The sequence below is a fragment of the Equus caballus genome, chromosome 17 (assembly GCF_041296265.1).
Source record: "Equus caballus isolate H_3958 breed thoroughbred chromosome 17, TB-T2T, whole genome shotgun sequence".
Taxonomy (NCBI): Eukaryota; Metazoa; Chordata; class Mammalia; order Perissodactyla; family Equidae; genus Equus; species Equus caballus.
The window spans coordinates 42773436-42786312 of NC_091700.1; the positions used below are offsets into that span (position 1 = coordinate 42773436).

General features: G+C 44.2%; 1 long non-coding RNA gene across 2 annotated transcripts in view; it reads right to left on the minus strand.

Moving 5' to 3' along the window:
• Positions 1–12305, minus strand: part of LOC138918398 (uncharacterized) — a 58113-nt gene extending 45808 nt beyond the window's left edge. For both annotated transcript variants that reach the window (XR_011427759.1, XR_011427758.1), the window contains exons 1-2: positions 4935–12305; positions 3803–4660 (exon numbers count right to left, since the gene is read on the minus strand). This is a non-coding gene — a long non-coding RNA (uncharacterized lncRNA). The remainder of the gene's footprint in view (positions 1–3802; positions 4661–4934) is intronic.
• Positions 12306–12877: the final 572 nt, after the last annotated feature.

Consider the following 12877-nt stretch of genomic DNA (forward strand, 5'->3'; position numbering starts at 1 on the left):
GATCCTGGTCGAGTGATCTAGTTAATGATGGGTGCTCCCCCGACAAAGCCTGCTTTCCTTCTCAGTAGAGTGTGGAAGAGGTGAGCCTCCTGGACCTTCTGTCCCTACGTGACAACTCCTGAGACACTTCCTCTCTGGATATTGTTCTCACACGTCACCCCTGCTGCTCTTGGCGAAGCCCAGTGCATCAGCCACAATAGAATCTTCAGGGAAGGTCCATGGTGGGACCAAATGGTGGCTGGAGGGCCGTTAACTCCCTATAATCTCCTTCAACCTATTGAGTAAGCCACCCCAAATAGAAATGCAACCTAAGTAAAATAATGTGCTTGCTATGCAAATGCAGTTTCAAGAGAATTCACTTAGCATCTTCCCTTCCTAGCAGATGCTTCTCTTCAGCTTATCCTACATAGAAATGTATTTCTTCCTCCTTTTCCCTGCCCTCCTTGGTGCTCCCATGGCTGTTCGTGTCTCTGGGGTGATGCTCTCTTCCCTGTCTGAGAGGCAACCATATGCTTGCCATATCGCTCTTTCTGGATCTCAAGCTTCCTGGAGCAGGGATGTATCTTATTCACCTCTGAATCCTCCACAGTCTATGGAATCCCCATAGCAGATGCTCACTCAATCACTGTGAGTTGACTTGAGCAGAACAAATATCAGTTCAGCCAAGTCCTCGTCACTGAGGGCAGGCCCCACAGCTGAGGCTCCTGTTCCACCAGGTAAAGGGCTGGCCTGCTGATCTAACCCTGCCCTCTCTCAGGCTTCAGGATCTTTGTTCACCATTCTTCAAACTGAGGGAAAATAATGGGGTACGTGAGGATTGACTTTTGCTCTCCTGTGCCTTTTGGACTGTCACCATTTTCTGTACTGCTGTCTTCTCTTTCTCTCGAATCCCCCTCAAGGTACAGGGCTCTGGGATCAAGTGAGGATACCCTGCCCAGCCCAAGTCTGCCCTCCCCTCTGATAACTACATTGCATCTTGGGGCCCTGGTTCTGTGATTACCATTTTCCTTCAACCTGCCTAATCTCCTAGCCCAGGTCTCATCTAAGCAAGGCTACATCAGGGCACTCAACTTTGGTACCACTGACATTTTGGGCTAGATAATTCTTTATTGTGGGGCTGTGCATTGGAGGATGTTTAGCAGTATCCCTGGCCTCCACCCAGTAGGGCCTGCCCCTCTCTCCTTCAGTTCTGACAACCAAAAACATCTCAAAACATTGCCAACTTTCCCCTAGGATGAAAAATTGTACCCAGTTGAAAACTCCTGGGATACGTAATCTTCTTGGACTTTTAAGATGAATTACAACTTCCATCCTATTCAAGGAGACTAGAGAAAGTTCCCCAGGTCACATGTAGTAAACACCATTAGGGAAGACTTAGGGTTGATGATGAGGCATCCTGGGAAGCCAAAGACGTAAAATCAGTATTTGATAGGTAAGATCAGGTGCTTGTAGAAGTCATCTAAAAATAGAATGTATCCCAAAGCCCAAAACAGGAAGGGAAGGACTTGATTCTAGCCCAAGGTTTCCCAGCTTTGGCACCATTGACATTTGGGCTGGATAATTTTATATTGTATGGTGCTGTCTTATGCATTAGAGGATGTTTAACAACATCTCTGGCCTTTACCCACTAGATGCCAGTAGCTCCCCACCATCCCCCTCCACCTTTATGAAAACCAAAAATGTCTTCAGACATTGCCAAATACCCACTGGGTGGCAGAATTGGCCCCAGGTGAGAAGCACTGCTCTAGTCTAATTGATGCTTCATTAAAAATGAATGAACAGTGAAAAGCCAGGACATTGGGAGTCCAGAGAGCTGGCATTTGGTAGTGCTCCCCCAGCCTTGTGCTGAGAAGAAGATGCCCTGATCCTCACTGTAGTTATCTCCTGATTCTAAAGAGAGATGCTTCAGACATCACAGACCACTGCCATTGGCTATTGATAGTCTCTAAATACATTTTTTCACTCTGATTCCATGCTGTTTACTGTAGTAGGCATGTAGATCCATTTTGACTGCTCAACATCTAAAACCCCTCTCTGCGATGTTTTGGGAAAATTCACCTACTTGATAAATCTGTCTTCTGTTGTAAAGCTGAAAATACCAGATATTCACTTTTCCAGCCTCCCTTGCAGCTAGGGACCAGTATGTGATCCAGGCTCCACCAATCAGATGCACCCACCTGAGAGTCATGAATCATAAGGAACACTCTCTGGTGAGAGAGCAGCAGAAACGTTTGCAGGAAAATCAAGTTTCTCAGGCAGCAATGACTGTGATGACAGTGGCAGCATCTAGTATTTTGTGCCCAGTAGCACTGCCAGTGTGAACTCACAGGACCCGTTCTGGACATGGTTTTGGGTGTCATTCTTGACTGGGAAGTCCTGAGCCTTGTTTTCCAGCCCTTACAACAACTTGAAGAGTTGAAGAAAAACTTTTTAATAAACCCTTTTTCTGATTAGGTTAGCTAGACTTGGTTCATGTTGCTTGCAATGGAGATTGTGAATGATCTAAACATCTGGCTGGAAATGGGATGCTTGCTTGCCATGGTCTGGACGGCTTAGAACTAGAAAACAAGCAGCTCCGATTCCTGATCTTCAGTCCCTGCCTCGAACCAAGAATTCAGAGTCAAAAACAAATAACAAAAAAAGCCAACCAAACAAACAACAAACAAAGAAAATTCCTCAAAGTTTGACACTGAAGGGTTTTTAAATTCCAGCACCAGTTGAAGTCACAGTTTCTCCAGGTCTGTTATATGAGGATCTGGGCATTGTTTGGGAAAGACTGGAACTCTGGACACTGGAATGAGGATATGTGGCAGCACACTCTGAATGAGTAAACACCCACATACTCAGAGTCCCCTCAACCCCAAAACTCCACGGAGACTCACTTGCCAACTGTGGCAGCTCCTCTTTGCTCTTTTACAAGGCTACTCCTATTTTGCTTGAAGACTTGAAAATGACCTTATCTAAGGTAATTATCTTGAAAGGGTCAGTCAATTCTCCTCAAACCCCATCTTCCCTACTCCTCATTATCTCCAGACTTAAACCAGGGTCAGAAACCAGCCTGCACCAGGGATCCCATTACAAAGTCAACCCAGAGGGAAGACATTCATAACTAAACGATGGCAAAATTTTGTCAGTTTATATCAGCAAATATTGTGACTATTTGTGGAAATGGATGTTGAGGGTACTAGACCAAGGCATAGAGAATATAACTTTAGATCAAACTGAATTTATCCAGATGTATCACTTAGCAGAGACTCTGGATTCAATCTACCAGTTTAAGCAGCTGGAATGTTTCTAAATGTTTGCTTCATTGGCTGACTCAAACCTCACTTTAATGGTGGGCCTCATCTATTGAAGTTGAGAGACTAGAAATTCTTTGCCATAATATAAGGTAAGGAAGCCAAAGGGTTGGGAAATAGGCTTGATGGAGGGGATTTTCAGTGTGTGACCTGCTCACCCACACTCTAAATATATCTCCCTAAGAAGCCCCAGAAAACACCTCCATCAAAAGGCTTTGAGAAATACATTGATTGCTGGGGAGAATGTCAGCATATTTGAAAAGTACTGTAGGGGCTATAAACTGTAGGCCAGGGAATCTAATGAGAAATACTGCAATTGAAATGAAATCTCTCTTTTATGTGGGGATACCAGGAAACTGGGCTGGCAGAGGCCAAGTAACACTATTTAACTATCAGAGGCAAAGCAAGTATGGCCAGCATTATAGGCATCAAAGTCAGTATGTAAATCAGGATAAACCACAAGCAACAACTTTTGTAAGTGACTATGTCAATGGTTCTCAAACCTTTGTGTATAGAAGAATCACGTGGAAGTCTTATTAAACCACAGGTAGACAGCTGGGCTCCAACTCCAGTTTCTGATTCAGTAGGTATTGATGGGATCCAAGAATTTGTTTTTCTAACTAATAAGTTCCCAGGTTGTATTGATGTTGCTGGTCCAGACACTTTGACAACCACTGATCCAATTGATCTTAAGTCCTGAGAATCAATATAGATAAGCAGACCATAAACATTCTACTTAATTTGTAACCCTCCTGAACTCTAAGAATTATGAACAAAGGCTTTACTTGAGCCACCACAAAAGAGTTGATCTCTCCTTCTCTATTCCCAAGTTGAGTAAATTTACAGACTAGAGCTCCTTGAATGGAGATAGGCTGGGGCCGCTTGCAGAAGGACCACGCAATCATCTGATGTGTGCTTTATTGTATATCATCCTGCAGCTTCTCCAAACGGTCCTGTGATCACTTACTAGAGGAAGAAATACCTAGTCTATTCAGGACATTAGACACTGTCTCTGAGCAACACTGATTTCCAGAAACCCAGAATGCCACACTAATGCCAAGTTAGAGTGGAGGCTTATCAAGGTCATGTGATAAAAGGAAATGCAACCTGGGTTCTATCTCACAGTAGGCTCAGTGAGACTCCTAGTTATTCCCCCAGCTTCTTAGAGTATCATTGGCGTAGATTTACTCAGCAATCTTCAGAATACCCTCTGTGGGTCCTTGACCCATGGAATAAGGTTTCTTCTCGTTGGAAAGGTGAATTAGAAACCCCTGGCTCTCCCCTTCCATACTAAAACAGTAAATCAAAAGCAATGCCTCATTCTTGGTAAAACTGAAGACATAAATGCCATCACCAGGGACCTGAAAAGAAACAGTAGAGAGATTACTTTCACATCCCCATTTGATTGCCCTATTGGCCAGTTTTAAAAATGGATAGATTTTGGGTAATGACAGCAATTTGTTGTAAGCTTAATCAGGGAATAATTACAACTGCGACTACTCTTCTAGTTGTGCTCTTTTTACTAAAGCAAATATACACTTCCCTTGGCATCACTATGCAGCCGTTGATCTCTATCCTCCCACACAGAAAATGCCTAAAGTAGTTTACTTTCACCTAGTGGGGAGAGAAGAATACCTTCAGTGTATTGCCTCCGGGTTGTATCAGCTCCCTGTCTGTGATGTCACAGGTCAGTCTGCAGGGAGCTTGATTATCTCATCATCCTACAGAAGAACATGCTGTTCCCCTACGTGGATGAGATCAATACCTGGGAACAAAAAGTTGTTGGAACTCGATATGGATCGCTATGACTGAGGATGCCAGAAGTCAGGAGATAAGCCTATGAAAACAGTAGTCTTGATACCTCAGGGAAGCTTTTTGAGGGTCCAGCAGTCTGGGGTACATTGGGATAACCTTAAAAGCCAAAAACTTGTTTTGCTGCATCTCGTAACTCCTACCACTAAGGAAAAAGGAAATGCTTAATGGGAATATTTGCATTTTATAGAAAACACACACCACTTTTGGGTATTCTGCATTTACCCATTACCGGTTGAAAGGCAAGCAGCTTTGAGTGGAACCCGGAGCAAGAGAATTCTCTGCAGCTCACGGTTGGAGTAGCAGAGCAACAATGCTCAATGTACCTGTGGCAGATTGTGACGTTGATCGAAGCCTATGGAAACTCCCAGTGGGGTTATCACAGAGGATTCCCTAAGGTTTTAGAGCAAGTCACCTTTGGAAGATATCTCTTGGCTTACCCGTAGGCCCCGTTAGAGACTGATGGTGGAACAACAGGTAACTACACAGTTTCAGCTTTTTATTTTCTTCCTTATAGTGTCATGTTTATATTTTAACTACTTTTTCTCTTCCCCCCATTATTTTGCACAGAATGCGTTGGTAGTAGTTTCCTTTACAACCCAGTCCATAGGAGATTATAGATATCAGAGAATATCAATATAGATATTCCTCTTTTTGAACTAGAAGAGAAAAGGCTTCTTTCGGAGACCCAGGACATGTTCTGGGTGTGGTACCTGATGAAGCTTGGTATTATCTTCTTGGGAAGGGAGTGAGAAATTGTATAATTGCATGAGGGATAGTTACATTTTGTTAGGCAGGAGCATTTAGGATAAGAAGAGTGTCTGTTAATGTTGGACAGTCAAAGGCGTAGACTGTGGTGGGCATTTGTTATTCTGACTCCCAATAGCTCAAATTCCTTAGTATTTCTCAGTGCAAAGTGTGGTACCTAATATCGAGTGGCTGAAGCAGAATGTCTTCACCGTACCACTTCTAAGGCACGATCCGGAGCTTTGCTTTTGGCTGTGTACCCAAACATGATTCTATAGCCATTCATGATTCCAAATGCTATCCAATATAATTTTAATAAATTCTTTTTCTACTTGAATCCACCATAATCATTTTCTACTGCATCTAACTGAGAACTATAACCAATCTTCTCACTAAAACAACCTTCCAGCCACCATAATAAAGGAAGAAGATTCCCTGGGTAGTGGATACAAGCATTCCTGTTACTGTAAAGGGATATCTCCCACTGTATATTAAATAGATTGACATTCTGATTCAAACAGTGATCTCTTGTAAGTTTGGTTAGCATGCGTCCACCCCCGCTAAGGCTAGTCTCCTCTGGGCACACTGATATAGCCCAGTAACTTTGTGACAGCCAGCTATGAGGTTCTGTCTTAGTGGTTACCGTTGATCCCCTATGACCTCTATCTCTCCCCCTCTGAAAAATCCTGCCATCATCCACCTACTAGAACTCACATCTCTATAGTATGGTCACACGCATTTCTTCATTTATTCCTCCACAAAAAGGCAGGCATGTATTTCATCTCCAATCTAGAGATAAAAGAACTAAAATTAAGAGAAGATACATTCAATCAGCTAGTAAGAAGCAAATCAGAAACCAGAACTCGGATCTCTGGACTCCTGCAGAGAGTGCTCAGCCTCGTTTAGCCAGTCCGGAGGGGCCACAGTGAGGGAGGGCTGCCTGTATCTGCAGCTAGTGCCATCTGCGCCCACCAACAAACACCTATGGAGATCATGGGCGAGGCGTAAGTAAATGTAATTCATTTCTAGGTGGCTTGAGGGTTTCTGTACCTTGTGTCTTCTGCTTGTTTTGTTTGTCTTTGTGTTACTTTGAGTCCTAAGTTGTCTTTGCTCTGGTGTCTGGCATCTTCAATTCTCATTCTCATGTAAGTTTAAGATTGCCCTTTCTATAGCCAGGTTCATACAAATGTGAATGTGGCGTTCACCGAGCCCTGAGATTGACACACTGAGCCCGTGTGTAATGTGGGAGATTTCACTCTTTCCAGAGGCAAGCTGGTTCCAAGGGGTTCTGTGTCAGCTAGTGAGAGAATTTTCATCTCTTCACAGATGGCTTATTGCCAAGTAGATATTAGCAAGTTATACAGATCACCACAGGAACAAAATTCTCAAGAAAATAAACCTTTCATTGAAAGTCTCCTTTTTTGTGTACTCCCCAAAAAAGGAGCCTCAACCTTTTAGGCTGTTCGGTTGCATGCTGTGCACATGTATGCCTTCATCCTTTCTAAGTTTGCTTTCAGCTACTACTACACGACTGTTCTAGGACCCACTCCAGCCTTTTAACCTGAAACTGTCACTTAATTTATATTGCTGTCTCATCCGAAATTTACCAACAGACCCTACTGTTCACTCATTCGTCCAATAGACATATATTAATCTTCTGTTAAGGACTCAGCCGTGTATAAAAACCATTAATCATGTTTCAAGAGTAGACAACATGACCCCTTCTAATTAGGAGCTTACCACCTGCCTGGGTTGTGAGTCACAACTAGCAATTATATGGAACATAATGTAATTCTATAAACATGTCCATATGTGTTCTGAGAAATACAAATTGTGCATGCTGATGCATAATATATAGGGTACATCCTTTTAATTTTTGGGAAAGATGCAGAATTTCCTCACTTTGCAGAATTCTTGAAGATCTAGAACAGACCCAGTTGTTTGAACTGCCCACTAATCTCTGACAACTCGTGTCATTATGTGTTGGCCATGAGTTCTCTGTCAACAGGCCTGGGGGGCTCAGGACTTCCTAACTCGGCTGGTGGTCTCCCCACATTCCTGCTAACTGCCCTGACTCTTTCTTTCAACTAGCTCTAGGAAGGCAAGCTTCCCAATCATGTGGCAGAAGATGACAGAAGGAGAGCAAACCATAGAAGCTCATCTCCACGAAAAGCAGCAAGACCACACGGCTGACTTTTTTCCAAACAGAAGGGAGGAACTTTCTCTTTCTTAAAAGGGAAGGGATCATCTTTGTAGGGGCTTCTATAAAGAAACGTTTTTTGCATATTCTGGATGAATTTCTTTTCTAGATTTGCATCACATATTAGTACTTCTCCGTGCAGCCAAAGGTACAACTTGCAAGTTAGATAAACTTGCTTCTGGTCCACATTTTAATAATTGAGCTCTCTGAAATTGGCATGGGTGGAAAGTAGAAAGATTGTATATTCACATTTAAGAATTTTAACCACGAGCTTCAGACAGAAAACTTAGTTTAAACGGAGCCTTGAATGACCCTTATCTACTCTCCTCCAATATTATGGATAATATGTTACTTTTATTTCTGACCTCATCAACTCATCTTCTTTCCTTTCTGCAAACTTCAAGTCAAACCATGGGGTATGCAAATGGGCTGTGGTTTGCCACTTAAGCCTGTGTTTCTTTCCTGGGGTTGACTCATGTAGCAAGACTAAATTGTTTCAAATCTGGAATCTATTTTTTCATACCAGAAAGTCTGTTCTTTTTTATAGTCTCCCTGAAAATGCTGATCCAATTCAGACCCTTTGCCGTCAGGCTTTCTTTCTTTCTTTTTTTTTTTTCTGCTTTATCTCCCCAAACCTCCCCTGTACACAGCTGTATATCTTAGTTGCATGTCCTTCTAGTTGTGGGATGTGGGACGCCGCCTCAACGTGGCCTGACGAGTGGTGCCATGTCCGCGCCCAGGATCTGAACCCTGGGCCGCCGCAGCGGAGCGCGCGAACTTAACCATTTGGCCACGGAGCCGGCCCCCTTTTTCTTTTTCTTTTTTTTTAGGCTTTCTTGCAAATGACCTCGGCTGTTAGAGGCTGGTATATTCCACTTCAGAGAACCCATAGCACATGCCACAGTTCCAATAAAGCTGAAGTCTGTTTGTCTGTCTGTCTATCTATGTCCATCCATTTTTCCATTCTCCACTCAAACATGTATTGATCACTTACCATGCCAAGCATAGTGTTGGACACAAAGGTGAATAATATTAAAACAGAGGTAACAGTGTAACAGGGGAGGTAGACGGGTAAATTGACTAATTACAGTACAGCATAGGCTGTGTTTTGACTGTGTTTTCACCATTATATTTCTAGTACTGGGAATGGTGCCTAGCATAGAGCAGGTAATCAAATCCTCATTGACCCACCTGGATGAATAAACCACAGAGGCCAGTGTGGCTGGAACAAAGTGAGTGAGAGGGAGAGCTGTGGATGAGGTTGGAGAGGTTTTGGGGTGGGGCTGGGCAGAGGGTGGGGGTACGGACAGTAGAAGACCCTGGAAGGACTTTGGATTTTACTCAGAGAAAGATGGGAAGCCATAGGAGAGTTTGGGTAGAGGAGTGTCATGATCTGACTTGAATCTGGAATGGATTCTTGTGGCTGCTGCAGGGAGAAGGGACTGCAAGGGCCACAGACAGAAGCAGCAAGAACAGTTAGGAGGCTCCCGCAACAATCCAGAGGCGAGTAGATGAGGCCGGAACCAGAGGTAGAGGCAGTGAGCAGTGGTCAAATCTGGATGTATTTTGAAGGTATAGCTGATGGGGTCTGCTGATGCATTTGATATGGGCTGTGAAAGGAAGAGGGGAAAGGTCAAGGATGACTCTAAGCCATTTGCTCTGAGAAGCTGGAAGGATGATGTCCCCCAGCCCCAGTAACTACCAGCTGGCTCCTTACTTTTTGAGGTTTCTGCTTAAATGTCCCTTTGTCAGAGAGGCCGTCCCTGACTGTGTGTAGCAATCATTAGGGCTAGTCACATTTACTTGGTTCTCTCTACTTTCAGGAAGTTGGTAGAATTGCTCATCTACATCCTATTTAACCCAGGTGTGACCATGTGACTCATTTTGGCCAATGACATGTGAGCAGATGGGACTTAGGCTGTTTTCAGGTGAAACCCTTAACAGCTGGTGCATGCTTCCCCTCATTTTCTTTAGCCTTTGCCAGGGCAATTAGAAATTCTTGCTTGGGGCTAGCTTCAGAGTGAGGAATGTGGAGCTAAGGCCCAGCTGACCTGTAGGGGTCATGTCTCATGAGATGGAAGAATATCTTTGTTATCAACCACTAAGATTCTAGAGGATTGTTTGTTATTGTGACATAACCCAGCCTATCCTGACTATCACCCTAAATAAAATAGCACTCTCAACCCCTTCCCCAGGTCCCCACCCCCTTCACTTTTACTACCTCCTAACATGGCATATATTGATATTCTTTCTTCTGTTTTTAACTCTCCCTCTTGAACCCCTGTCCCTCATTTAAGTGAATGTTCCGTGAGGACAGAAACCTGGTCTGATTGGCTCGTCGCTGTGTACAGCACTTAGAACAGTGTCTTGTTCATAGTGGGTGCTCAGTAAATACTTGTTCTGTGAATAAATAAATGCCTGGGCATCAGGGAGCATTTTACAAAGCAGAGAGCTTTGAAGCTGTATGTGAAAGAAAGTACAGTAGTGCGCCAAGGGGAGAAAAGCCCAGGCTTGTGAGGGGACTCTGAGAAGTTCAGCGTCGTTGGAATGTCGCGTGAGTCAAGATAGCTGTGGAAGGAATTAGGGTTTGGGGAGATGGAGCGATGGAAGATGAGACTAGAGAGATAGGTTGCATCCAGTTTATGAAGGACCTTCTATGCCCTACTAAAATGCACTTGGACTTTATTTTTTGAGCAATGAAGAGACAAAGGAGTTTTTAAATCAGGAAATGGCAAGATCAGTTTTGATTCTGCCTGCACAAATTACTTTCAGGAAGCAATCTCTGCTCAACTAATATTCTCATTTTTCTTTGGCCAGTGCAGCTGTGTCACCCTTCATCAAATCATTTATTCACCTTTTTTCCCCAACAAATGTTTACTGCTTGCTGTGAGCAATGTACTATGTAAGGTGTATGCGGAACAAACAGAAGCAAAAGATACTCCTTGTTTCAAATGAGCGTCCCTAATCTGGGGTTTAAGCCAACAAACATAAAGGGTAACTAATTATGCAAGACTTGTGAGCAAAATCCTGCAGTGGGGTCTCTGGCTTCTGTGAACCTTTCTTTCCATTGACACATCCGCTCCTGTACCACAGATGAAATTCTCTAAAGTTCGCTTCACATTTTCACGTCATTTTCTTCTAAAAGAAACCGTTGTCATTATTGTCATTGTCTTCATCATCATCATTGTCGTTGTCATCATCACAAAACAGCAAAAGTTAATGTTACATAACACTTCACAGTTCACAAATCCCTTTGATAGACATTATCTCATTTAATCCTTACAAGAACCCTATGAAAAAACAAAACAAAACACCAGGTTCCGAGAAGTTGTCTAAAGTCACATACCCAGAAAGGCCTGGCATCCAGGTCATGCTGAGTAGAGAGAAGTAGGAAATGGTCCATGTACACTTGCAGATTTTCGAACCTGTAGTTTCCCACTTCGCTTGTTTCTCTCTCTGGACAACAAATATTTTCTGAGCCACTGTGATGTTTCAGACACTGTCTTGGGACTGCAGACATGCTGGTAAAGAAAATGCACACTGTCTCTGCTTTCTTGGAGCTTGGCAGAGCTTGAAGTCCAGCTGTCACCGCAGGGGGCTTTCCCTTTTGCTACAACTCCTGATAAACTGGTGAGGGAGGCCTCCCTCTCAATTGGCCCACGGACAGATGGGCGCCCTGCCACATTTCTCCACCTCTGCCGCAGCCCCCTTTTTAACTGGTGCGTTGTTTTCTTCTGGTTGAGCACAAACGTGTTGGGCTCCATGGGTCCTTCCCTTGTCCTGCCTCACTAGCTACTGGACAGTAGCCCCCTCTCACAGGCAAGTGACGTTAAGCTGCATGACCTCAGACATCCGAACTGTTCCAGACAACAGGCAGAAGCTCCTCAGAAAGTCTGTGTCACTTGTCTTTTCCTCAAGACACCTTCCTCTCTGTGGCCTGAGTTACTGGAGTCTTAGCAAACTTCTGGGCTAATACACAGCCAGCCACGGGGCTGCGCTCAGTGAGGGACTGGAAGGACCACAGGTTTACTGGTGTGTACGAGGAGGCCCACCTGATGGATCTGGCCATTTTCCCCTTACAAATGCTTCCCCATCAGCAAGCCTAGTTCACTTAATGAACCCCCAAGGTTCCCATTTACAACCCTGCCGTCTCTGGCTCTTTACTGTGCCTGACCTCCTGCTCTTCCAGCCAGGTCTGGGCTGCTCAGAGGGCACTACATTCTGTAGGTGCCCAATAAATAATTCCTTGTCACTGACCTTCCTGATGTCCCTGGAGATGTCCGCAGGTGACAGCACAGCCTTCTGACTCCAGCCTGTGGGAGGCTTACTCCCCTGCACGAGGGTACTACCTAAATGCAAAACAGGAAGAAAGGATTCCTAACCATGACTGGACCTTAGATCCAGAAAGGTCAAATTAGCAATGGCCAACCAGGCCTGAATTACCAGAGGGCAGTCAGTCTGACCAAGTGAACTTAAATGACAACAGCAGAAGGGAACTGTGTGTAACGGAGGGATCTGTGTATGTCCTTGATTGAGGGGGCTCTCATAGTCATCACAGCTCATGCTCTCCCACTTTCCATATGATTCATTTACTGACTTTCTGGTGGCCTCTGAAGCTAGGAACTGGGAACTCTCTCAGATGGCACTGGATAGCTCCTAACAGGGAAGGTGACGTCGGTATTTGTGGGGTTCAGAGTGTGCCTCTGTCTAGTTCTGCTCCAAATGGTCCCTTCCTCCACCTACCTATGGTCTTTGCCAGTGGGGTTAAGCTTGAGCACCTGAAAATTCTCCATCCCTCCATCTTAACAGCCTCATCTTC